General features: G+C 48.8%; 1 long non-coding RNA gene across 1 annotated transcript; it reads left to right on the plus strand.

Moving 5' to 3' along the window:
• Nucleotides 1-620: 620 nt before the first annotated feature.
• Nucleotides 621-25,916, plus strand: LOC138563455 (uncharacterized). Its single transcript, XR_011299483.1, has 3 exons — nucleotides 621-841; nucleotides 17,494-17,602; nucleotides 25,569-25,916. It is a non-coding gene; the product is annotated as an uncharacterized lncRNA (long non-coding RNA).
• The last annotated feature ends 1,095 nt before the right edge of the window (nucleotides 25,917-27,011 follow it).

Raw genomic sequence — 27,011 nt, forward strand, 5'->3', positions numbered from 1 at the left:
GTGGAACCGATGACTGGAAGGGGGTGCTCTTCATGCGTATCAGAACATGAGCTATCTGCCCCAGTGTAGCAGTCAGCCCCCCGCACCCCAGGGTCTAGCGTCCTTTCATCAACAGTTTTTTTTCCAATGGGATTTTTTACGGAAAATGTTGAATGAAAAAAGTAATCGAGTTTTTTTGTTAAAAAATGTTCATTAAAAAACCCATGGAAAGGAAATCTGTCGATGAAATGACATAGAGCCCCCCAGATCCTCTATCCCCCACTGCTACACCTCCTGCCTGTACCCCCACCAACAGCCCCCTATCCCCCACGCACACAAACACACATGCCCACAACGGCTGCACGTGACGTCTTTATTTACCTACGCTGACATTTTTCGACATGTTGAACACGACCCATTGGGGTTTTCAGATGCTAATGTGTCCCGGCAAATAAACCGTAAATTCTGTCACTGAAAAGGTCTTATCAGGGGGTCCTCCTGGCGCCTCGTGCGTGCAAAGCACACAGTGCGTGCGTATTTGGGCCTGCACAGGGCGGAGGTGGTGGGTGGGGTGCTCAGACAATAGGTTGGGGGGCTTATAAATACTGTCAGGGTGGGACATGTTGGGGAGATATATCGGACCAGGAGAATCCTTAAGGGGGTCGAGGAAGAAGGGATAAAGATAGACAGCTTGTAAGCGAGCAGTCAAGAGGTTTTAAAAAAAGCGTTTTTAGAGCGGGCATTAGAAACATGGCTTCCTCCTGGTCGGCGTCTCATTCTCGAACATGGTTGCTGCTGCTCGCTTCCTGTGCCGCCTGGTTGGCCCCCGGCTGCGAAGGGGATTGTTTCTTCGACGCCAAGGGTAAGATGTCATAATCCACGCATGAATCTATTGCGTGCACCTGTGCGGGAACGCGGTGAGAAAGGGCCCTGGTGAATGGCGTGGCTCCAAGGGCCCTGGTGAATGGCGTGGCTCCATGCGCCTAGGGGAGCGGGGAGATGCACACACCAGATGACTGCAAGCTGTGTTCATTGGATCTCGTGTTGCTGGCGGCCTCATATTATGGGGAGGAGGGCTCTGAATGTCGGAACTTTTGGGTTAAGATGGCGTGGTTGTTTATTTCGAGTTAACACGACTGCAAGTGCCTTAGTGCATTCGTTTCTTCAATGGAAAAATTATCTCAGCCCCCAAAAATGTGGAAAAAAGCATTGGCAACGACAACAGTTTGGGCTTTTGTGCAGCCATGGGATAGGCATTGGCCAGGCACTGCCCATAAGGTATTAGCAAACTTGATCGCAAACCATTTGACCTTTTCGATTTGACCGAATTTTTTTGATCGTTTTTTCGGTCAAATTAAATAAAATAAATATATGAGGAGGGATAAGGGAACAGGTTACGGTGTGGGGGGGTTCAGGGGGAGAGGGGTGTTGCATGGGGTCTCCACCTGTATTTCTGACCAAAAAAAGACCCCAAAAAATTTGGTCGAATTGGAAAAGGTCAACTATTTTCGACCAAGTAGACCTAAAACTTGCATAGTAACACATTGCAGACTAAGCCAGTTGTTAGTGGTGCTTGCCTAGCTGGCACTGTTCCGGACCAAAGGGGTCTGAGTGGCACTGCCATGCCTTTAAGTGGGCCAGGGCTAGCACTGGCTCAGACCTGGCAGTTTCCAGATATTGCCTTTGAGCCAGGACTCTGCCAGGGCTCTCCCAACTGAGCTCCTTCCCTTAATTTCTTTCAAAATATGAGTGACAATATTGCTCTATGCCAGTAGATGTCACCTCCAGTAATGTTTAGAATCACAGCACCAGTTAAAGAAATGTGAAATTCTGTATTTTTCAAACAGGAAAGGGAAATTATAAGAGAATAGGTTGTTTGATTTTTGTCACACATTTCATTAAAGTATTATCATTAGAATGCCTTCAATTAGTATGTATGAATAATGGATGTCTTTCAGAAGAACTGTGTGATTGCATGGTGGGTGGAACCCTTTTGATTTGATTTTCTGTTTCATATTTGAATATATTTATTTTGGTCTAACTTTGTACACACATTCACCAGATTTAAATACATCTTTTAACCCAGAATGTTTTCCCTTTCATTGCACATATGTAAACTTGATTGGCTCTGTTAGGTCCCTCCTTTAATTACACAGGCCACTCCTCTTTTAAAGCTTTATTAGCTACTTGGGATTTGAAGCTGTGTGAGACCCTTTTTAGGTCCCGCCTCCAAATATTGCAGATATGTGTCTACAGTTAACCACTGATGTCCATGGCCCACCACTTCCCTCCTGGTGCTCTCTCTTTTACACAGCCATCACAGGACTTTACTTAGTTAAGCACTTTGTATTTTATTGGTAATGTGTACAGTGCCTACAGGCTAAATACTTCACTTCAAAGCACCAGGGAATTGCGAAAGAGATCAAGGAGGATAGGATAAAAAAAGGAATGGATGCCATAAAAATTTCGATCTCAGGCAGAGCAGAGGAGAGTCTACATTCCCAGAATGCCGTGCGCTTTTGGGAGTTGCCCCTCCAAATTTTGGGAGTTGTCCCTGCTTAATTTTTGCGTTCTGAAACACTTGTGTATGAGCGTGATACAAATAAAATATCAATATCAATATCAGATAGAGTTGGATGGGGCAAAGGTAATATTTCCGAGCTTCTGCTGGAGCGCTTTCCTGAATTTCATTTGGCATGGATGTTCTTAAGATCAGGATCCATGGCCTTCACTTGCGCTTATCCGGATCTTCTTTCCGGGTTTTATTTTCAGGTTCCTCATTGATGCCTGTCAGAAGCTTCTTGAACCATGGAAAGCGGTCACCATGTCTGTATTACTCTGTACGGTATTTTGGGCAGTCTTTCTTTGGGTTGATCCTTTGTACGGCAGGGAAACAACACACTGGGCCTCATCACGAGCCTGGCGGCAACCCTTAAATGCAGCGGTAGCGCTATTACCGCCACATTTTAGAGTTCGCCAGATCATGGGCATGGCAGATTTGCCCCCAGCTTTGAGCTGGGGGCAAATCCGCAGCAAATTTGCCGATTTTCAGCGCTATTACCGCCGGTGGGAAATTCGCCGGCGGTAATAGTGCAGAAATTCCCAATTGGACCCAATGGGGGATGAGGAATTCCCGAATGGGCCCAATGGGGAATGGGAACCAACTGTTCCGCCAAACCTGTGACCCGGCGCTATTAGCGCCGGGGGGGTTTGGCGGTAGCGCTAATAGCCCCGGCGGTAATAGCACTGGGGCTACCGCCCAAATTGTGATGAGGCCCACTGTGTTTAATGCTGGTGTAATGTGTTCAGAATATTCAAGAACTAACTTGTCTAAGCAAGCATTGACACTGCCAAAAGATTGGGCTTTTGTGTCGGCATGGCAAAGGCACTTACCAGGCACTGCCCTTGTGGTATTAACTTACAAGTGATGGTAGCAGCACGTGCAAAATGGCGTGAGTACCTGGGCATCTAATAGCAGTACCTGTCAAATGCCTAATATTTATACACAAGCCAAATCTGTTGGCTTTTCCAATGCTTGTTGTTTTTAACAGGACTTCCGTGAAGGACGTGCCTAGTGCTTATAAATCCAGTGGCTGAAGGCAGTGCTGGTTTAGACATGTTTATTACACCAGTAGCACATTTACAGCTCTAATTAACTCATTAACTCTCGGAAGACTGCTTTAAAATAACACGGGTAGGCACTTCGAGTGCAAAGTTTGACGGTAAGGCTTGAATAAAGCTAGCTCGAAGAGTTCTCATGAGGCGGTGCTTTGGGTGGAGATGGGCAGGAGATAGGTGGGAATGGCCATAGGGATTTGCATGGCCGTGGGCCGTCAATGCGTGGGCAAATAAAAAAAGAACACCTACAAGATGTGTGTCCCTCCTCATATGCCATTTTTCCATATCTGTACTGTGATGCAATAGTTTCGGCAACCGCCACCTAATAGCCCAAACTTAAAAGGGCAATTCCCCACCCCATTAAAGGTTTTGCCATACTAAAGGACCCCACGGGAGACCTCCCCCCGTGTAAAGCAGAAAGGGAAGGGGGGCGGGGAGGGGGGTATGCGCATGTGTGTGGGTTCATGTCTGTCTGTTTTTTCTTCATGTGGTCTTCAGCACATTGCACCTCTGTTCGCAGGCCAGTGATTGGCTTTTGCATTGCTATATAAACATAGCAGGGTGTACAGTAGTGGGGTGTTATTGTGTGCTCATAGTCTTAGGACACCAGGGATCTGCATCCTGAAAAGTTATATAATGCCTCTTTCACTTGAACAAGGGGGCACCTTATCTGCCACACGCAAAGTGCCATTAGTGAAACACTGTTAGAGTATTTATCAAACAGGGCGACTCCAGAGGCACACGATTGTTTTTCTGTCTTAGTGAACAGTTCAAGAAAATCTTAGCCCCCAACAATCATAATACAGAACTCTCTTGTGCTGCGATGTGATTGCTGCGCAGTCTCAGGCTACACCTGTTTGTAGTGAAGTTTTCTGCATCGGTATGCCGAGCTCCCAGCCATTCCCAAATCCCTCAGTCATCTCTCTCACAGAGAACAGCCTCCATTTTCCTGAATACATGAATGGGCCGAGGTTGGCGACAGTAATGAATGAGAATGTGAACTATATGACCAAGGCCTTTGCCAACTATGTTCCGACCCTTCTAGGACTAGGTCTCATTTTTACGCAAGTCATGTTTTCATCTAGTGCTTCATGCCAGATTCCCCTTGCTTCTAAGGCAGAGTTCTGCAACCTTTGTCTCTCCAGGTGTTTTGAACTACAACTTCCGTCAGCCCCTGTCAGCCTAGTCAATGGTGATGGATCATGGGTGCCGTAGTGGCAAATATCTAGCGAGCCACAGGTTGCCCATTCCTTTTGTAATTTGAATGTTAAAGGACATTTATACCACGCACTCATTAAAAAATTTTGAATTAGGTTATTTTCAAGCAGGTTTGATTATTGCATCACGTTATGTTAATGTTAATGCTAAAGGATATTTATACCGCACACTATCAACACCACAGTGGTCCCCTGGCACTCTGGCAGATCTGAAAGTCAAGAGGGTAGGATGAGTTAGTAGGGCAAAGCGAGAAAAGGTAGAGTGAGTTGCGGTGTGTTGTTGGCAGCTACAGTTCGGTTAACACCGTTCGCTGAGCATGGGTGCGGTTTCTGAGTCGATAGTCCGTCGTGTGCTGTTGTGTCAGTTTAAGTATGAGTTGTTTTGTTGTTGCTGAGTGTTGAACTGTGTGCGGATTGCTGTTGTGAAAGATATGAGATTTTAGCAGCTGGATTAGTGGGTTATTCAATCGCACCTCCTTGCTTCGGACATCTGTGTTACGCGTACTTGCTCATGTTGAGTATTCAGTTGTTCCATGGTGTGTCAATCTCCGAGGTCTATGCATAGTTGTGGCATGTCTCATTAACTGCTTAGTGGTCTATAGGGCAAGTTGGTGATGCCACCTCCATCCCCAGGTGTGGAGTAGGAGTCTACATAGGGGTGGCTTCTTAGATTATCGAAGGTTGTGCCTGCTATCACCTCCCAGTGTTCCTTGACGTGGGATCCCCTCCTTCTACGGGCAAGTTAGCGGCGGGCCTCCTCCAAACGCTCTCCTTAACTGTCTGGTGGCCTGTAGGGGAAGTTGGTGATGCTTCCTCCACCCCCATGTGCAGATAAGGGGTGTACATAAAAATCGTTCTAAGATTATCACGGGGCGTGACTGCCTTCACCTCCCTGGTTTTCTAGACGTAGGATCCCCTCCCTCCACGGGGCAAGTTATCGGTGGGCCTCCTCCAAACCCTGGGAGCAGACTAGGGAGTGTACATAGGCTCTGTTCTAGGATTATCCTGGGGTCTGCCTGCCATGACCTCTTGGTTACTAGAGCGGGATCCCCTCCCTCTAATTCTAGGGGGACACCCTTGGCTCTGGAGGTTGCCTGGTTGGTCATTTCTTCCTCTTCTATGGCTAGGTACCCGTCCCGTCACATGAGTCTCAGTTAGGGTTTTACACAGGTGTTGGTGTATGCTGGGCTCCCTTCCACCCTGGTATTTCTACTCCGGTGTGTGTTTTGTGGATATTTGTTGTATTAGGGAGGTGCCAGTGTTTTTTCATTTGTTTCCTTCTGGTTCTGAAGTGAGGAGCTAGGTTTTAAGTCGTTTTCTGAATTTTAGGTGATCCTTCATGTTGCGTATTTCTTTCGTGAGGGAGTTCCAAGCTTTTGCTGCCAGGTGGGAGTTTTTTTCTTGTGTAAGGTTTCGATTCCAGGCGGATGTCGTTGCTCGATCTGAATGTTCTTGTTGGTTGGTAGATGGTGATTTTCTTCTGTAGGAATTCTGCTCTTGGCCAGGGATTGCTGTGTGCGTTATGCACATAGTTTTGAACGTGATTTGTTGTTTAGCATTTTTAGCACTGGAGGTATAAGGACTATAAAAGGTGCTGCTATTACCCGATTCAGTCATGCTCAATTGTTCAACCTTGGAGGGATGAACGGCTGATCCAGTCCTTCTGGGATTTGAACCTGCGCACGCAAGAGGGAACTCAGATATCTGGGATGAACGGTTAGCTCTCTTCAGCTATCTTCCTTGATAGATGGGATGATGTATGCATGGATGGAATGATAGGTGCACGAACGGATGGGTGTATGAACTTTAGATGGATAGATAGAAAGGAGGAGTGAGGGATAGATCTGATGCCTGAATTGTATGTGTAGATGAAAGGGAAATGAGATGGGAAGGATGGAAGAGAATGAGAGATAGGAAGCGAGGTGGGTATGGAGGAAGAACGAAAGATAAATCCTGCGACAGCCTCTTGTTCGTTGAAATTCGCCCTTTTGACCCATATCAAATGCTCCTAGGAGGCGGGCCCCAAACCCCCCTTATAGCTGTTGAGCTCATTCGGGATGCTTTCGAACTCCAGGCAAGTGAAAAGAAAAAAAAAGGCATTTGGTTCCCATGCCAGCAGCAGGAGAGGAGTGCAGAGTCCATGCTCTCACCATACGATGCCCTGCCCTGCTCCCCAACACTTGCGCCAATGACAACAAGGATGGGGCTGGGGGTAGATGGGGAGGAGAGTAGGTGCACTGTACCCCTTGCCTGGGGTGGGCCGCCAGACCGAGAGGCTGGCCAGTGATAGAGGAGTGGTATCTGCCCCTGTCCTCTCGGCCCTTAGCAGGAGAGGTGTACATGCCCTGCCCCTACTCCTCTGCCAGAGTCAGCGAGGATGGAGAGGTGAGTGGCTGGGTGGGAGGAGGGGGACACCGCACTCATCTACCGGGTTGGCCCTCCTAAACATGTTAGCGAACAAGGGAGAGAGATGCGTGGGCAAGAAGCTAGACACCTTGTGTACGTGTTGCTGCCCATTCAGGGATGCCATCTTGATCTCACCGCCACATACCAGTGTGACATGGGGGGCAGGGAAGGCCCTCTGCACACAGAGCTGCCAGGAAGATTCGTTAGTAATATTTCCACATGTTCCATTGCATGATGGAAAGTGAGGGCATACTGCAATCCTAGATCTGAAGAAAGCAGAGCTGAAAACCGATGTGCAGTCTAGTCTTTATGTGGGCATGCTGAGGGCTATGGGATGCATCAGTGACCGCATGTGCCTCCAGCTGCTGCCCCCAGATGTTTTGCGCTTGAATCTGTTCTGGAGGAATCAAAGGTGGGAGGCACTTAATAATCTGGTCTGCTTGTGAAATCAAAGTGCACCACCACTTTTGGGCACAGTGAGCAGAGATATCTAAAAGAGAGGTCTTTTTTTGGTTCGCCCGCCTAGAGTCCAGAGGGTTAGGTATCGCAGCTTGAAATGTAGCGTAATCATAGGTTGACCTGCTTCAGAAGGGAAAACCATGGGCTAGAACTTTAGATGTTTCCAGCCAGCACATCTTTGCCGCTCTCTGTTCCCACAAGGATGCCTACCAGATATCACAGGCTTGGGCCTACAGGTGTCAGAATGCCATTGTAGAGCGGCATACATCCAAGAACTTGCAACTGTGGAAAATAAGCTTGCAGACATGATGGAACCCTTCTACCCTCGGTTGGCAGTCTCCTCCTGATCATTTTATCCTTGAGGCGTTATCCTGGCCGAAGGCCATTGACGCTGTCCTCTCAAAGATTTTGCCAAATTAGTTCCGCAGAGGTGTCTTACCTGCAGTACATCAATTCTCTAATATGCCTCTAACTCTTTAGAGTCCTTGTGCTAGCATTCCTTCCAGGAGGCCTGCCTCATTCTTCTGCAGAAAAGCTAAATCTTCATTTTAGCTGACATGACCACAGTAAGCTCGGTTACACCCCTCCCCCTTACTTTGCACCGCACCGCAGCCGTGGCCATGCTCAAGACCTGTGATCTTCGGAAGAAGGGTATAGTGATGTGGCATGTGTGCGCCAGAGACACCCGCTCATCCATTCAGGAGTGCGTGCCTTGCTGCCTTATTAAAGCCCGGTCCAATTGAGCCTTTCCCACATCGAGGCTGTTGGCTGGCGCCGAGTAGTGGACGTTTGGCGACTCCATACGCTCAACGACCCTGCTCTGAACCCATCCTCCTTTGCCAGGGTGAAGTCCCAAGAACCTCCTCATCCCAAGTAAGATGGCTGTCAAGAGTGAGAGGGAGCGTCCCCTGTCAAGGAAGGCATGTAGACTTGAACACATGTTACCCATTTAACATGTATGTTAAAATAAAAATAAACTCCAGTTTGTACCCATTCTATTTTATTTTTGTGAATCCTGGTGGGATTTGAAATATAATGTATGTGTTATTCGGTTAAAATCGTGATTTTATAGTTTATGTACATGCAAGTGCAAAACTGAAGGATGAAAGCTTGGACGGTCATGAATGGATCCTAACCACTGGCAATTGCTATGGGCAACTCCACATACTAAAGCTTTTCAGCCTGCCACACCATTTAGGAAGGAGAAGGACCATATGACAGCCTTAGTCCCACTCCAAAAGAGGGAGTCCAGCCCAAACTGCTAGGTCACAAGCCTTCTGCCAGAGGGCGCAAGTAACCCCAGGCATGTTTCGACCTCATTGAGCAACATCAGTGATGTGATGCTTGGGTCTCTTACCACAATCTGGGCACACCAATCCCATTCTGGGTGACTAACACAAAACTGAAGAGTGATGACTGGAAGGTTTTGAACTTAACCATTGGCAATTGCTCCAGACAACCCTCCAGTCCATCGTGTTTCAGCCTGCCGTGCCAATATAGAAGGGGAAAGACCATATGCAAATCGGACTTGGTCTGACACTGAAAGGAGCAGCCCAGCTGAAACCATCAGGTCCAATACCTTCTGCACAAAACTGCAAGCAAATGCAGCCGTGTTTCAGCCTCACTGGGCAACATCGGAGCGATGTTGGGACCCACATCTGGGCATGCCTGCCACACTCAGAATAGCTAATGCGAAACTGAAGGTTGATAGCTATAAGTGTTTAACTTCACCACTGGCTTTTTCTATAGGCATCCCTCCCAATGCAGTTGCAGAAGGGAAAGACCATAGGCAAATCAGGGTTGGGCAGAGGCAGTCCATCCCAAAGTGCAAGACCCATCCCTTCTGCGCAAGACCACAAGCAATTCCAGGCCTGTTCTGGCCTCCAGCGTCTACAAGTGTCATTTTGGGTCTCTTGGCCTGACTATTCAGCCTTGGGAGCCACTGGAGAACAGTAGACTTTCAAGCTCCTGTTTAGAGTTTAGATCAAGGCCTCAGCTGCTTGGTTTCTTGGGAACCATGATACACTCTCACTTGGAGTACACGTGAATGTTAATTACACATTTAGACCTTCGAGAAGCACACTCAAAATATAAACCGGTGCCTTGCCCTCTGTATCCAGAGGCCTTCTTGCACCTATACAACATCTTGGCCCTGGAAATATAGAGGACTGGATCATGGATTTCGCAATCCTCAGAATGGAGTCTCTTAGGGCGAATATTTCAATGGTAAAACATGTGTGGATTTGGTTAGAAAAGACCTGTGTGGTTGGTGTGGTGGGTGTTACACTCACTGGATTGGGGTCGGGGGAACGAGTTGACAGTTTGAAATAGTGTCTTCTCATATTTAAGGGCAGTTAAGCTTTTTGGGCTTACTGCACAAAACACCCAGACTCGCTTGTAGTGGAAAAGGTTGTTTTAATGTGACAGGCCAAAGCTCACAAATCACAAATAACCTGTCCCCTGGCCTTACAGACTAACAAATCTGTTTTTAAACACTTGCCAAACAAATTAATAATTAAACATTTCAATTCCCCCAACAATTAAATAAATAAGTCAGTTTAGATTCCTCCCTACCTATCCCTTGCTCCCTACCGTCTCCTTGCCATCTTCTTCAGCCTTCCTTCCCGCTTTCCCCCATCTTCTGCCCGGGGCCATGCCCCTCCATCTTCAATACCTGTTCCCCCTCTTTGCACCCCGTGGTAGCCCGTTCGTGCAAACAACACCCCCAATCCTTTCCCACACTATTCCCCCATTGTGCTTTCCTCCCCCCTCATCCAAAGGGGCCAGGCCCCCAGCTTCAAACACTTCATACCCCTTCAACTACCCTCTAAATCACACTCCTCCTTCCTCTGACCTGCAACCAGGCTGACCTGACACATCAGCAACAAAACCTTAAAACATAACTTCCCCAACTAATGCCCCAGCCTGTCACACGAAAACTACTAGTGCCCCCAGGCCCATATAACTTCCTGCCAAAAGCCAAAGATAACCCGATGTGGGGAAAAATGAACAACCCCAATAAGAAACCCCTACTCTCCCAGCAATTCACACCCTTACAAGTCCCTGATAAAGGAGGTGGGCGGGCGGGGACAAACAAACATCATAAACTGACGGCTGCTCTCGAACCTTCCCAGACCCTTTAAATAACCCCGGAGGCGCTCTATGTGAAGCACCGAAAACAACCCTGGGGGGAAACGCTTTGCGTTCCCCCCTGGGCTCCCATTTGGGCTTACTGCACAAAACACCCAGACTCGCTTGTAGTGGAAAAGGTTGCTTTAATGTGACAGGCCAAAGCTCACAAATCAACACTAACCTGGCTCCTGGCCTTACAGACTAACAAATCTGTTTTAAACACTTGCCAAACAAATTAATAATTAAACATTTCAATTCACCCAACAATTAAATAAGTAAGTCAGTTTAAATTCCTGCATACCTATCCCTTGCTCCCTACTGTCTCCTTACCGTCTTCTCCAGCCTTCCTTCTGGCTTTCTCCCATCTTCTCCCCTGGGCCATGCCCCTCCATCTTCAATACCTGTTCCCCCTCTTTGCACCCCTGGGGTATCCCGTTCGTGCAAACAGCACCCCCTCATCCTTTCCCGTGATATTGCCCCATTGTGCTTCCCTCCCCCCTCATCCAAAGGGGCCATGCCCCCGGCACCAGAAAAACCCTCCCCTGAGGTGTTCTTTCTACCCCACCCCTCCTAAATTACCTCTACTTCCAACTTGTACTATGTTTTGGACCACCCAGGTCAACCCCTAATTAATTAACTATTCCAGTAAACCCATAGATGCACCCCTTCCTCTTGGAAAGTAAATCCTCACTCAGCTATGTCCCTACCGCCCCAACCACATCCCCAACTACCCGTTAAACTTCCTCCTAGCCCTACCCGATGCCCCTTCAATACTGTCCCCCTGTAACCCTCCTCGGCGACACCTTTGTCCAGCCACCTTACCTTGAGCCCCACTCCCAAAAACCAGCTAGGTCCCCTGTTATTTCTATAGCAAAGCTACTACTCATTCATTTACTAAGCCATACCTCCTGCTTGTACTATAAATGCCTCCGAAAACCCATGACACTCCCTTCCCATTGCCAACATGGGCAGCAAATTGACCCCTCTAAATCCCTTATCTAATAAAACCCAGTTATGACTGCATCATCAGTTGTGTTCAAACAATCCAATCTCTCTCCCCACACCCCGCATTCCCAGCCCCAATAACCCCTCACTGGTCGCAATTCCACATCTACGGCAACTCACCTCTCCTTCAAGCCCCCATCTGCAAAAGAAAATAGTTATGAGTCTCTCTTCACCATTGCCAAATCACCCCCCTGTTCCTGCCCTCGTTCCCAATCTGCCCCCCATCCCAGGAAATCTCTACTTATATCCCTTCAACTTCCCTTATCCCAGCACGCCTCCCTGTTCCCCCCTTCTCCGCTAGTCCCCTTCCAACTACCTTCCCAGTGCCTTGCGCCAACCTCCTTCCGGCAACATTCCCCACCTCTGCTCACTCCCCACTTCCTCCAACCCCTCCTCCTGACCCCCTAATACACGTGCTGCCAGCACTGCCGACCAAAGCTTAATTCCTAAAAACCACCCTTCTTTTACACCCCTCTGCTTCCCCCAGACAACGCTTCATCACCTGACCAACTCCTTACTCCCACTCCGGAAACACCCCCCGACCCTTCCCTTCCTGGCCCGCCTTAACTTGTACCGTTAACCCCCTTCTTCTAACCAATGCACCTACCCCCACTTAGACCTCCTGCCTCCGCTATCCTATTACCCTCCTGTTCACACTTGCCCCCCACCCTCCATCACCTTACTACTATCGCCCCATGTTACCCACCCTGCACCAGGGGCCCACGTGCACCCCGTCCATGCAGGCCCATCTCCTCATTTCTCCTCTCCGCCACTGCACCAGGGGCCAATACGTGCGCCCCCGTCCATGCAGCCCAATCCACATAACTTGCTCTTCCAGCACCTTGTGTCCATTACACCATGTTTCCCCACTGCACCAGGGGCGCTCCCGCTCCCCTGTCCATGCAGTCACCTCTCCTCATTCCCCCCACTGCACCATTTTCCTTCCCAGCCAATACTGCCACTAAACCAAGCCGAACTTGCAATTCCCTTGACCTCACCTGCCAAGTTCCTCCCGTGATGTGCTTACTTAATTCCTGCCCTGATGCATTCCCTGTCTCCTGCACCTCATGCGAGCCGGGGCTACTACCGTACAATTGAAACTGGGATATCCGCTTAATCTCTGTGAGTCTCTCCGTATTCACTCTGTGCCGCTATAGCCCTCTCAAGTCCGCCCCAAAGCTTGCTCACCTTTTCGTGCAGCAAGCGTGAGGGCTTTGCCACAGCCTTCCGTGCCCTCCTAATGACGGCCACCACCCCTCATCAGTTTTCAGTTACATCCACCCCTGCAGACCAAACCTGCCCTACCTAAATGTCTCCCTCCTCACCCACCTCCTACTCGCTTGGGATCGCCCCCAAACCTCACCCCAACCTTTGCGCTCTCCCACCATTTCTGATAAACTGAGGCCCCCACGTACAGAAACCCCAACTTTAACTGGCATACAGTCCTCCCCCCCACCTCCTTACCCCGTTCCTCGCCCTTCCCCTCTGTCCGCTGCCTGAAAGAAATGCGTGATCGGATGCCGACCCGCTCATCTGCTGCACTCATGTTTAAATGTGCACATTGTCCTCGTGCAGCTTTCTTTATTGAACGCCGAACATGCTTCTGAGGGCTGTCCTCTGCCTCCTACCCCCGCCCCTCATGGGTGGGGTGACCAAAAAAGGGCCGGTAAGGCACTGGTAAGCCATTCGCTGTGTGTAACGTTGGGGCTAGCCTCGTCAGCGCCATCCACTGCAGCCAGAGATCCATGTCGATCTCCCCCCAAACCTCCTGGCTGTCCTTTGCCATCCTCGCCCTAAATTCCTTATCATAACACACCCACGTGAAGCCCCCTAAACTCGTGAATGCCTTTCTGATCACATCCATGTACTTTAACAGAGCCACACCTCTCTCTGGGATTTATCACAATAGACACTTGCATAGATAATAAAATCCAACGTCCAATTCTCAATCGACACCGGCACCTTTGCGCGCGCAGCCAGCTCCCTCTCCTCCTCCTTAGAACCCTCCTTTGCTCTCATCTCCCTATGTAGAAGCTTGAAAACGTCCACAAATTCCCCTGCCCATATCTAATCCTTTATGGATGTCATCAAATGTGCCCCCAACTGTTTCGTAATGCCCATGTATGACAACTTGTTCTCCTTTCCCTTTCCCTCTGCATCCTTCTCTTTTGGAACTTGTACCTCGGTTGCCAAGGGCTCAATCGCCCTGTATGTCTGCACCTCACAGAAGAAACATTCTTTTCCACAACCAAGGCCCTGATTGCCTGCAAGCCAAACTCTCTCCTTGCCCCTTGGACCCCCTCCCCATACCCTTCTTGCCTCCAACCTCGCGTCCCCCCTATGCATTGCCGCTGACCATTCCCCTTCCCGCTCACCTCTTTCTGCCCCACCGTCTCCCGACTTCAGCCTGGCCTCAGCTCCTCATCTCCTTCCTTACTGGGCTCCTGCTGTGGGGACAAAACATGTCAACAGTCTCACCCAGCCAGTTCCCTCCCCCAACCTCTTGCCCTCCAGCCCCCTTGCTCCTGGCTTACACCTTCCCACCTTAAACCCCTTCTCGCCCTATCCCTTCTCCTTACAACACTCTACCCTTCATCCTCCCAATGCCCCACGTATTCCTCTACCCCTTCAACATCCCCCATGTAATACTATGACTGTTGTGAGCACATGCTCGGGCCGTGCAGATCCTACTTTCGTGAGCCCAGGGTGCACCGCCCCGCCACTCCTTCGGCGTCTTCTCAGTGGTGCCATGGAAACCCCTTCCTGGTCCTCTTCTCTCGGGCGATGGGTCCTCTACTCCACCCTTCAATCCTCCGTGCGAGGAGCCATTCTGCGCCCTCCAGTCTGTCCTCTTGTCTCCTGCGGAGGGGCCATTCTTAAACCCACTCCCAACTCTACCTCTGGAACAGCGGGGGCTGTACTATGGCCTCCACCCGAAATCCTCCTAGCCGGGGAGGCCCTTCCGCGCCTCTCCCTTTCCTCGCTACTTGAAGGGGACTGCTCTTTCCTCCCTCCTGCACTCTTCTGCAGGTATTTTCCTCTCTTACCCTTCCGTACTGTTGTTCCTTACTGCACCCCAGCACCCCCATCCTCACCCCTTACCTGCCCTGCACCTCCTTGCCATGTCTTTATCCCCAAGAACCCTTCCTGAACCTTTCCCCACCTCTCCTACTCTCCTGGACGCCCTCCTGGGCATCTCCTTCGTGCTCCTCCAGCCCCGTTTCTCCCAAACATTCCCTCTACCGGCAGCAGGTATACATGCCACTACTGCCGCCAGAGCCCCGCCTGCGCTGCTCTCCGCTGCGGCCTCCCCCCACCATCCTCCTTCTCACCCGTAACCTCCCCTACCGCCCCTTCAAGCTGCGCCTGGGTCGCCCTGCTTATAATTGCCAGGGCCTCCCTCAAATCCTGGGCATCGATAAGCCTCTTCTTCTTAGCCCCTTGGCCCACCATTCTCCTGAAGGAGTGCCACCACACTGCGTGAAATTATCCCTTGCCTGCTCCAAATGGCCCCCGTGCCCAAAATATTCTCCCTGCTTGGCCAGCCCTAAAAAAAAGGGGGGGTGCAAAAGCAGGCTTCTGCCCTCAACCCCTAAAAACAAAGCCCCGAGGAGCTAGATGGAAACCAAACTCTGTGGGTACCTTAGCCTCCTGTTGTACTTTAACACCTGATATTTACTTATGTTACTGATATCACTTTTACCTCTACCGTTATGTTTAAATTCCCTTTCCTATTCATATTTTTTTTTCATTTTTATTTGTATTGCCCAGGCCGCCAACCCACAAGTCACTTCCTTATGGCCTGGACGCAGCTCTTCCACCTGCGGACAGTAACACTGCTCTCTCCCCTGACAAACACAAGTGCCGCCCTTTAAGGGCTCCACACTGCCCCCTCACGGCCGCGCAGCATCACCGAATGCAACTGCGATGCAACGGCTTCAGAAGACAGATAGCAAACCTCCCTGGGACTCCTGGCCGCTGCTCCCTCGCCCCCACAAAATGTTTCCCTAAAATGGCCCTTTTACCGGGCACCCACCGCCTAGAGGCTTGCTGGAAGCCTTAACCACTAATACATTCCCAAGGCAGGCATGCCCCTCTGCCGCGCAGCCGAGACACCGCGCTCAACCGCTGCGGCGCCTACAGACCCTGCACGCCCTAACCCTGCGGGTCCTACCAAAGACTAGGCTGAGCCCACGCCCTCCAGAACCTGCCCTCACGCCACACTGGAACCGGCACGAATTACCACAAGCCTCCCAGCACTGCTATGACCCACCGACACAGAAACGGAACTTGCAACACCCCTACGGCTGGGAAGGTGCAGCTCTGGTAAGGATGGGCGTACCTTATTTACGGTACACCCAACTACATATAAATAAAATATATATATTGTTTTTTTATACGGAAAAGCCTAACTATGCCTACCCGACCACCATGAACTACTCCTTACCCAAACCCTACCTCACCTCAGATAACCACTACACTATGAGCCCAGGCAGGGAAGGCTCGGGAGCAGGCGACCTGGACAAACGCACGTCCTAAACGGTCACCTGCTCTCGAACCTTCCCTGACCCCTTAAATAACCCCGGAGGCGCTCTATGTGCAGTCCAGCTGTGCAGCGCCCAAAACAAGGGGGGGGGGAGAATGCTTCGCATTCTCCCCGGGGCCCCCCTTTTCGGACACAACGTTAACATGAGTCCAAGGTACAAGATGACTCCAGGACAGGGGCACCCTAATTCCACGTCCGTTGAGCAGTTTCACGCAATGCTGGGGGGGGGGGGGGGCTCTGATCTTGGGTAACTTCAAGTGGTTAGATTGGACGGATGTACCCCAGTGGTCTGTTAAAGCAAGGTCTAGGGATTGAAGTCAAGTATTACCTGGTTACATCACAGTACAGAATGTGGAATGATAGGATGATGGTATTTTTTCAAGTGTTATTTCTGTAGTTTTTTGTAGAGTAATCGGTTTTTGGACTATTTCTCTTGAGCACACAATGTGAATTGTCTTTTTGCACTTAAATTATTAGGGTGCTGTTAGTCAGTTTGTTGATTGGAGGAGGGTCAGGGTGTTGATGGGCCCACCAATAGGTGGGCCAGACAACTCAATTTCACCAGAGGGACACATTATTTGTGCAGACCAAATTTTGCTCTCTCCCATTCCCCCTACATGACTCTGACAATGGCGGCTGCTATGCTCTTAAAACGCCAAAAGCTGGGTCCCGAAGCACCTTACCCGGGTCGCTTCTCAAGGATGCGCGCCAATGCACATGGTGTGAAGCATCCATCGCGCAGTGGGCAGAATGTGACATGAGCACGTGGCCTTTGATGCGCTTAATGCAATGACCCTTTAGACAATGGATGCCACAAAGCAAATCATCTCTCATTGCTCTGATAGAAGGTGTGGCCCTTAGCAGGTACACTGGTAAGCATGTTATCAATCTAGGACCCTTGAGCTACCTGTGATTTAAAGGTGACACACAGATGACGGACCAAGAATCCTTTGAGCTATGCTATAGGCATGTCAGCCTGTGGTCTGCTATGCTGTAGGCATGTCAGCCTGTGGTCTGATATGCTGTAGGCATGTCAGCCTGTGATCTGAAGGTCGATGCAGATATGTGGAGCGGGGCGATGAACCCACTGGCTGCCTCACCTGAGCGTCTCTCTCTCTCTCTTTCTTACAGGGGTTTGCCAGCACAAAGGGCGTGAGTATGGCATCGGGGAGACCTGGGTGACCAAGGACTGCTACGAGTGTATCTGCCTGAACCCATTCGGAGTCGGATGCTGCGACGAGTAAGTGCAAGGGCTGCAGCAGTGTGAAAAGACCAACACTGGGCAAAGAAAGGGGACTACATCAAAGAATAATATTGACAACAACATCAATGAACATACACATATGAATGCAAAATGCATTTACATTAGCTTCCTTCATTCCAAAAAAAGTGATGTTATGTCACGTGATCATTTGTAAAGCGGGTTACCGCCACAGGAGTGGTCGCGTGGTGCTGAAGCCTGTTTGGTAGTGCATTCGCACACATAACTGGATGTTTTGATAGGCGTCGGTTTGGTATAACTTCTCATGCACATATAATTACAACATTTCCTTGCAGTCAGAGTGGCAGCAATAACTAGGTTTTGTTGAAGAATAAAGAGGGGGGAAAAAATACAGAACATAGCTCCCTGCCCATGAATAGGCAGAGCAGGGGAAGTGATAGATTTAAACAAGAAAATGTTAAAAAAAAGAATTAAAAAAAAGAGAGACCTTTGGAAAAAGAAGACAAGGATGCAGAAGAGACAGCAGCTCTTTGGGGGGGTGGGCGGGACGGGGCATAGCCCCGAGTGGCCCGCAGGGCCTGATAACTTGATGACGACCAGGCCGCGTTTGGTAAGCGACCTGGTGTCTACCATTAACCTGGGCTGCGTGCCTGGAGCAGCTTTTGACCCACGGAGCTGTAAGGAGCTGACAGTCCACCCGGAATGCATGCATGATGCAGTCTGGGTGACGGAAGAGCCTCCAAGTCCGGGTCGCGTGCGTGGGTTGGTGCGAACCGGTCAACCCGGCTGTGCCACCGTCGGCCCGCCCAGAGGTCCGCGGGGCGGGCCCAGAAGAGAAGACATTGCGGTGTAGAGACAGTGACAGAAGACCACCCGTCACGTCAGGGAGGGGGTGAATAGAAGTTTTGTGCGGTCATGTCGGCTTGCCCCGCTGAGTAATGGGGCAGGAGGTGGAGTCTGCCTCACCCTGTTGGGTGGTACAGTGAGGCCTGGAGTCTGGCCACCAAGGTCCAAGCAGCCCATGTGAAGCAGGTAGCACAGGCATGCCGGCCAGAGCTCCGGGAAATGCGCAGCCCATCTCGTGCACCACTCAGACGCAGAGGCGTAGCCAGGATTGTCTAACAAGTAAGGCCAGAAGTTAACGTAGTTGGGCCCACCACAGTGACATTAACATCTGTAAATGCCCACACAGCACTTCTGCATTTACAGATTTTGGATGGGCCTTGACTGCTCAGGCCCTAACGCCCTAACCTGTCTACGCCTCTGCTCACACGCAATGGAGAGGGGTGGTAGAGGCACGACCTCGCAGCACACCATGGGCACGGTGCTGAATGACAGCAATGTCCCCACGATAATGCGACGCAGTCTAACGAAATAGCACAGCAGGTCACGCAGCAGAGATTGAGGCCCACCCAGAGAAGAATAGAATGGTATGACGTGGCTGGCCCTCCAGGTATAGGACCGACAAAGAAAACCTGAGAAATCTGCAGGCAGGGGAGGTGATAATGGATGGTCTGCCAAGGCATGGGGTACCACGCAAGATAAGAGAGAGCCACAGCAGTGACCTCAGCTCCCTAGGGCAAGGGGCTGTCATCAGGAACATCTGAGATTGCATGAATTGCGAACAGGTGGACCCATGTGGTGGGCAGGGCCACCCCGATAGACCAGCAAGTGCAGGGCTGCCGTGTAGACAGAGGGAAACAACCCCATATTTCAGCATGGGGGCAGACCGCCTAACCACCAATGACAGCCCCACTCAAAGGTATTGAAAAGGGATGGCTAACTGCTGCAGCCACCCCATATAACATAATGTCATAATGTGAATAGTTGGTGTTTTTTTATATGAATTGTATATCTATATGCTGTGTGTCATTGTTAATAGTATATTTATAGGTGTATAAAGGTTTAGTTGTTTATAGATATTAATATATAGTGCATGTTATTAAGCGGGGAATGTATACAGTGTTGGGAGGGTAGATGTGAAGGAGGGAAAAAAGGGGTTATTAGTGTCCTGGTGTGATGCAGGTAAGAGAAACGGCGGACTGCTAGAGGCAAACTCACCTTACCGTTACCAGTGCCTGATATCCCAGTGTTACCGGGATATTACGGGTGCCGGCAACGACAGTAAGTTCCCATTCCATGGAGTCCTATTGGACTCCATGGAATGGGCTTGCCCATATCACTGACACCGGTAGTAACAGTGTCGGTGATAGGGGCATTTCTTTGCCAGTAAGGGCCTAAACTCCCGGCAGGCCTTGCCCCTACCGGTAAACTCGGAGTAAGCCAGTGCAGGGAAAATGCCAGACCCGGTATTTCTACATTTTCCCAGCATTTTTCCCAGACCGGCTTCCTCGTAATGACCGCCAAGGTCTCACTGAGCGCCTCTCATTTAAGAACCAAAAGTCATATACAGATAGATTTGAGTTTTGAGGAGTGTATTTGTGTATTTTTCAAATTTTTAAATATAAGGTGACAATCAGTCATGAAAAAGCAAGTCATCTGACATTTTCAAACTTGTACATATATGACAAGAAGTCAATGTAATGTTCAACCGATCAAGCAAAGATCTATTAAGTAACATCCCTGAAAAAGAGCACAGCTCGAAACACGTGTTGGCTGATTATCTATTTTCTTTTCTATGAGTGATTAATTGTCACCTTTAATGTTCAATTTGAAAAAATACACAAATACACGATTCAATGCTTAAATCTATCAGTACTTGCAGGTACGTCATTTGGGGGTTGCCAGCGGTAGCAGCTGCTACCCCTGGATCCCCCCATAGACCTGTCTTTGCGACCCCTGGGCCACTGGACAAAGAGGCAGTGCCAAGAGCAGATATCAGTGTTGCAACTGAAAAAAGCAGTTGCAAATGCAGCTAAATGTGCCACAGCTTTCACCTTGAATCGAGATCTCGTTAGCTGGAGAAATATTAAGGATCTAGGAAATCCAAGAAGCCATCATCACTAACCGGTTGGCAGTCCATTAGTGAAGAATGCCTGAATGGTTAGGTTCAGAGGCGGGGCTGTATGTGCAGCTCATACCCAGTACTTTAGCAACAGAAAGGATATGGGGGCTAGGTCTAGCTAGCTGGGAATGGGTAAGAGCAGCCTGCAGTACTCAATGACAGCACAGTATGAACACAAATCTCATCAGTGTTTCTCCTTGTCTGCTTTGCACATCCTGTGTGCCACTGCGCCTGTGATGAGAGAGGTGTGCCTCAGTGACTTCTGCCACCAATCCTGCCAGGGCACTGTGTGACCTTACCTAGATCCGCCAGACCTGCATCACAGGCACAGATAGACGAAGGTGAGATAATTAATTTCCATGAAGTTACCCGGCGCCTTTGAAGTAAACCATCTGTTGCTTCCTTAAGCAAAAAAAAAGATATCTTTGGAAGGCAACATACTTGCTTTGGGAACAAGAGGATGCAGTGCAACATGGGTTTGGTTCCTGTTCCAGTGCTAATAAGCTGGAGGATACTGGCATTAAGCAAGCTCTAAAAGACCAAAGAAAAGAATAAAATAGGCCTTTTCTGGGAGTGATGTTGTGTGGCTGTAAAACATGCAATTACTGTGACCCGCAACACACCCTTCCCCCTCTAGCTACCAAATAAGCAAAACAGAAAGGGGATGGCTGTAAGGTTTCAAATAATTCATAACCACTGGCACAGCTCTGGGTTTGAGGTGTCTGCTTGAGCCTCAATGTTATGGAGGCTGGTACTGGAGACTTAAGGTGTTGTACTAGTGACATACAGATGTTGGGAGAGAGTGTTTGAGATGCAATACGTTGTAAGAGAGTTGACATTTATTGAATACAGATATTAGATGTTTGAGGAGGGCAATTTAGACTCCCACTGTTGGGGTGTTGAAGGAGGATACTGGGGACTTCAATTGCTATTTCTTTTTAGGGTGATGGTGTTGGAGAATGCTGGAGACTTAAGTTGCTGCAGGGTGGCACTATGTAAACATGAAGGTGTTGGAACAAGGCATTGGATATGTAAGGTGTTGGCGGGCGGGAGTGGGTGTCAGACATTTAAAGCTGTCGACGGAGGGCCCTTAGCGACTCACAGTGGATGGTGTGGTGCCTGTGGTGAAATTGTTGAGGGATATTCAGGCTCTGGGTGACTGGCGGGAGTGGGTTGCTGTACAATGGTTCAAAATGCACTATTGACAAAAAATCCCTGCGCATATTGTCCAAGTGTAAAAACATGAAGTGGTACAGCCTCTTATTGTCTTCTGGTTGGACTTGTGTTGGTCAGTTGCTGTTTCCAGTCTGCGGCCAGACACTTGGCAGGCACTGGATGTCTGCGCGCTGGGGTTTAGGCCTCTTCCAGATGCTCTGTCTGTTTACAGTTTAGCCTGAGTGATGTACAATAGTACAGGCTGTTGTGTTGGATTTTGGCTTACATTCACAGTAATTTGGTAATATGGGCCTATACACACTGATGGTGATCCATTCTTGTATGAAATGTATATCATATTACAGTGATATCATAACCATATTTTTCTTAGTGTACAGTGGAACAATGCTATGTGATGCCACTTCCTGTTTTGTAAATGGGTGAAAGGTCATGTGCTATCACTTCCTGTGATGTCACTTGGTTGTGAGGTCAAATGACATCCATTCTGTGATGTGATCAGAGGTCAAGGGTCATGTGATGTCACTTGGGGGTGGGGTCAAATGACATCCATCCTGTAATGTGATCAGAGGTCAAGGGTCATGTGATGTCACTTCTGCTACCCCTGGCATTTTGGTGAAATTACCTCCCTGAGTACATTACTTTTGATGTGAGAGGCGCTCAGTGAGACCTGGTGTGATTGTAGATTATCTTGGTTGAGGAAGAGTAACAAAAACCTTGTGAGGGGTAAAGACCTCACCACTGGGACAAAAAAGAGCAACAACAGCGTAGTGAGGAGTGAAGGTCTCACTACTGAGATGAGGAAGAGGCACGGATAAAAGTGGCAGGTTCTGCAGAAGCATGGTACTCAAACCAGATGCCATAAAACGGCCAGTACCGTTCCTCTCATAAAATGGGAAGATGGAGTGGGAAAAGAGAGAGGCCCTTCCAGGAGGAAGCAGGAGATTCAAACGCTGGCAGCTGTAGAGGAGACGGGATGCAGGCAGTACTGAGAGCGGGAAGCTTACCACCTTGCAAGAGCGCACCTAGAAGCTCTGTCACAGATAAATAGCTACAAGTGACAGAATCCTGAGCTCCCTTCCGGTCAGGAGGCCTGGAGTGTGTGGGGAAGCCGTGACACGCAACTCAGAGCCAGGAGTCAGCATGGAGCTGCCACAAGCCATGGAAGCAGTGAAGGGAAACTGTGGAAGCCCAGAGCACCCGCGAACAACTGAGAAGCACCAGTAAGCCCTCCAGAGAGGTTGGGGAAAATAGGACAGTTGGCAGGACAGCTAGTTGGAGGGAAGACACACGAAAGTGAGTCTGGTACCCGCACCCAAATACCTAACCATAGCCCCCACGTCAATCCTCATAGTCACAGTACCTGGCAGGATAATACACCAGGTTGGCTGTGACCAACAAAGTAGTGATAGGAGTATTAGAAGCAAAGTAAGAAGAACCTAATTAAAGACAACGTGAGTCTGGTACTTGCACCCAAATGAAGAGAGAGCTAAAGCAATCTTCCTATACCAAATGAGTTGTAGTAGAAGCAAAGCAAGAAGACCACAATTAAGGCGAGTCTGGGATTTGCACACACATGAAGAGAGAGCCAAAACAATCTTCATACCCACAGCACCTGGCAGGAGAGTATACCAGGTTGGCTGTGAAACCAAAGAGAAGGAGAAAAAGACCCTCATTGAACATTCGAAAGGGCACAACAATCTGGGAGCAGAGTTGCTCTTGAACACTAAAAGGGGAGAAGACCCTCAGTGGACACAACAACCTGGGCATAAGGTTGTCCTTCCTTTTGGACTTTACTTATTGCACCATTTTGGAACTTGGTTTTTGAGTGCTGAAACAGAACTTAATACTGAAGAAGATCGCCCTTGCACATTATTTTAGGTTCTTAGTGTGAGGGCTGAAAATTGTAATTTTGACACAATGGTGGACTTGTTTATTTTGGACTATCCTGACAAACTCCTTAGAATATTATTTCGAGAGAGGGAAAACCCTCTTCGTATTAGGGTCAGGAAGGTATTTCTCCAATCCTCATTGTTTAATAAAAGCCTCTGCCAACAATGATGTTACCTCCTTCAAAATCTCTGCCAACAATTATGCCACCTCCTTCCACACCCTTACACCCCGTATGAAGGGACCTTTATTATAAATCGGCACATGTGGGATACAAAGATATGTTTTTTTCCACGGATCCTACTGCAGGCAGTACAGGGTTCACTCATAATAAGAAAGGCTTTGGATCGGCCACCACTATTGGACAGATCTATGAAGATGGGTGGTTAATGAGCTTTAGTAATGCATGTGTGTCATGGGGCTCTGAAACTCTCATTGCCTTCCTGAAATATGCAGCCATTTCTGTGGCAGTTAGGGGGCCCTAGCCGGACTTCCCTGATTGGCCTTATGTGAACCCTGTAGGCACTACACTGGTCAATCTAAGCCTGGGTCATTCTAAGCCTGAGAGATAGCCTGCATTATAAGAAGCATGTAGGCTCACAAATATCTAAATTGATTGCTAGATTACGGGAGAAGTGGGAGGCATACTTAGGGGACCCAGTGGAGGAACAACAGATATCCATTATGTCCACTTACACAAAGGAGTTTTCTTGTAAGGCCTGCTTCAGGTTTATAATATACAAGGTTCTGCACCATGCATGCATGATTCCATGGTTGATTTATAGGTTTAGCACAGAGGTCAGTGCAACCTGCCTGAGGTTCAGACAGGGAGCTGATTGCTTTCATATGTGGTGGGGCTGCACAGGGATATCTAAGCTTGAGCAGAGGTTCCTAAGTACCTGGCAATGTATACAGGATGGGCACTTTCCTCTGAGCCTAGGATGTTCCTCCTGGGAAGACTACCTAAAAAGACAAGAGTAGGGTCCTTAGTAAGGTTAAATCATTTGGGCTGCTACTAGCGAGATGGCTGATATAGACATTTCCCCTCCCCATGATGAAAGCCTGGATCTGAGACATAATACTTTGGCAGATGGTGGAGTGTTCTATAAAGTAAGCAGGGGACTGGATAGAAATGGTCGCCCAGTTTACTCAATCCAGCATACATATCTCGATCAAGTGGATTTCCCATCTGATCTCCTGCCTCCTTGACACTCCAAATAATTAGGTATCTGCTATGTACTTTCGTTGTATACTGGGCACATGGCTGAAGCAGGATTGGGATATACTGTAGCACGCTAGCAGTTCCCATCACCTACACACTCTGCAAAGAATTGCATTAGAGATTGCCTTGTCACCAACTACACTGACTGAGTTGTTGATCGAGTTGTGATTGTGTAGTTGTATTGCTCTTTCAGCGTTATAGTAGGTTGGTCCTTAAATTGGATTGGTAGTTGTGGGGAAGCCTGGGGCTGTATGATCCTGCTGATTTAGTAACAAACATGCATTTAACAGAGTCTGTTAAAGTAAAGTATATGCCTATGGACAACCATAAAAAATGCAGTTTTTGATTCCTTTTATTGGACTAATTGGAAATATTATGGCAACAATGCATTCGCTTTCAAATCCCCCTATTTTTACCATCAGGAGGAACGGTCTTAGTTTGCATTTCCTTCCTGCTCATTTCAGTCTGCACCATCTGATGAAGAGGTCTCTGGGACTTCGAAAGCTAATGCATTGCTCAATCTCTGCATACCATTTCCAGTTAGTCCAATAAAAGGCATCAACACCTACACTTATTTTTTTTTAAAGTGGACTAAAACAGATCCAGATGTTTGTTTGCCTGGGTTATGGAAAATCAATAAATAAACGTTAATACAAGTGTATCCTCTGCGGTGTGATCTAAGATACCTTGCAGCCGGATCCCTCTCTGATATCTCCATGTTCTTTCTCTCGCAGCACCCCGCACCCCGTCGACTTCCCAGACTGGTGTGAAGTCATCCGCAAGCCCGACTCCTGCAGCCTGGCCGTTGTAATGAAAGCCAACCACCAGGTGCCCTGCACCAACGACATTGCGCACCAGCGCCTGCGCCCACGAGGGCGACAGGCATGGAGGGAACCCAACGAGTTCCTGTTCTGAAGGCACCAGGAGACCAGTGGGGACCACAGCGCGCCTTCACATACCTAGTCCCAGGCCTTGCATCTGTGTCATTGTCATTCACACTGGCCATCACTCATGGTTTAAGGCATCCTCTGTTTGGTATACATTTTGATTTAAATTAAAATATGTTTCCTAGTTTGAACTTACTTGGTCCAGTCTTGTTCAGTTATTGGTTTGCAGCGAAGCTGAATCAAGGCGTGTCTGTGCTCTCTGTCCTACCTCACCCCCAGGTGTTTAGGGCTTAGAGGTTTTGTTCATATTTGTACCTAAAAGGCAGTGAGAGTGCATGACCCTTCCAATTTTAGGGCTTTGAGATGCAGAACATACCACGTGGGTTATCCCAGTTCTAACGAGGTCAAAATGATGATAGGGAAAATTGCGTAGCAGAAGATACAAGTCATTAGTATTCAAAAACGATTAACAGTGCATCTCTTTCAGGTTTAAAGCATTACTAGCGAAGGATTCTAAGACTTCCAGCTGTAAACGAGGATACGAGCTGTGCACCCACTTCGCTGGGAGTTTCTGTGCACTACCTGTGCTATTAAAAAGTGTCCGTTTGCAGGGTTCATGCCCTCCTGGGTTCGTACATTAGCATGGCTCTATGCATGCCCCCACCTCACCAGTGTCCATGCAATTTTTTTAGTTTCCAGCGCATTAAGAGTTTTTATCATTCGCAATCGGGCTTTCTTCTGTCCCATTAGAGTGGACAGGGGACCACATACGATAGCCACTGTCGACTTAACTATACTCACTCCTAAAAGTCTCAGAATTCTTTCTACTCCTGTATTCTTTAGTTAAAGCACCCACTTGGCCGAATAGCCTCTCTTCAGGGTCCACCAAATCATGGGCTTGGCTGCATTTGCCGATTTTTGGCGCAATTACTGCACGGTAATACCGCCAATGGTGATCGCGCTGAAAATTGGGAATGGGGAATTACTGTTCCGCCAAACCCATGATCCGGCGCTCATAGCACTGGGGGGTTGGCGGGAACGCTATTAGCCCTGGCAGTATCCCAGTGGTGATACCGCCCAACTCGTGATGAGGCCCCCAGTCTTATTTCCCTCCTTACTCAAATTACGGTTGGGTTAATTTTCTGGGTACCCCGTATGAGTAACAATGGCAGTAAAAGTAGTGGTGCACTTTTACCACCATTTTGACCGATCTGCAGGATTTCATCAATGTGTCCCGTGGAGCTGCAGAGGAGAACAGATTTAACTTCTCTGCCTGCTTGTCCCGCTTCA

The sequence above is a fragment of the Ambystoma mexicanum genome, chromosome 1p (assembly GCF_040938575.1).
Source record: "Ambystoma mexicanum isolate Mex_15411 chromosome 1p, UKY_AmexF1_1, whole genome shotgun sequence".
NCBI lineage: Eukaryota > Metazoa > Chordata > Amphibia > Caudata > Ambystomatidae > Ambystoma > Ambystoma mexicanum.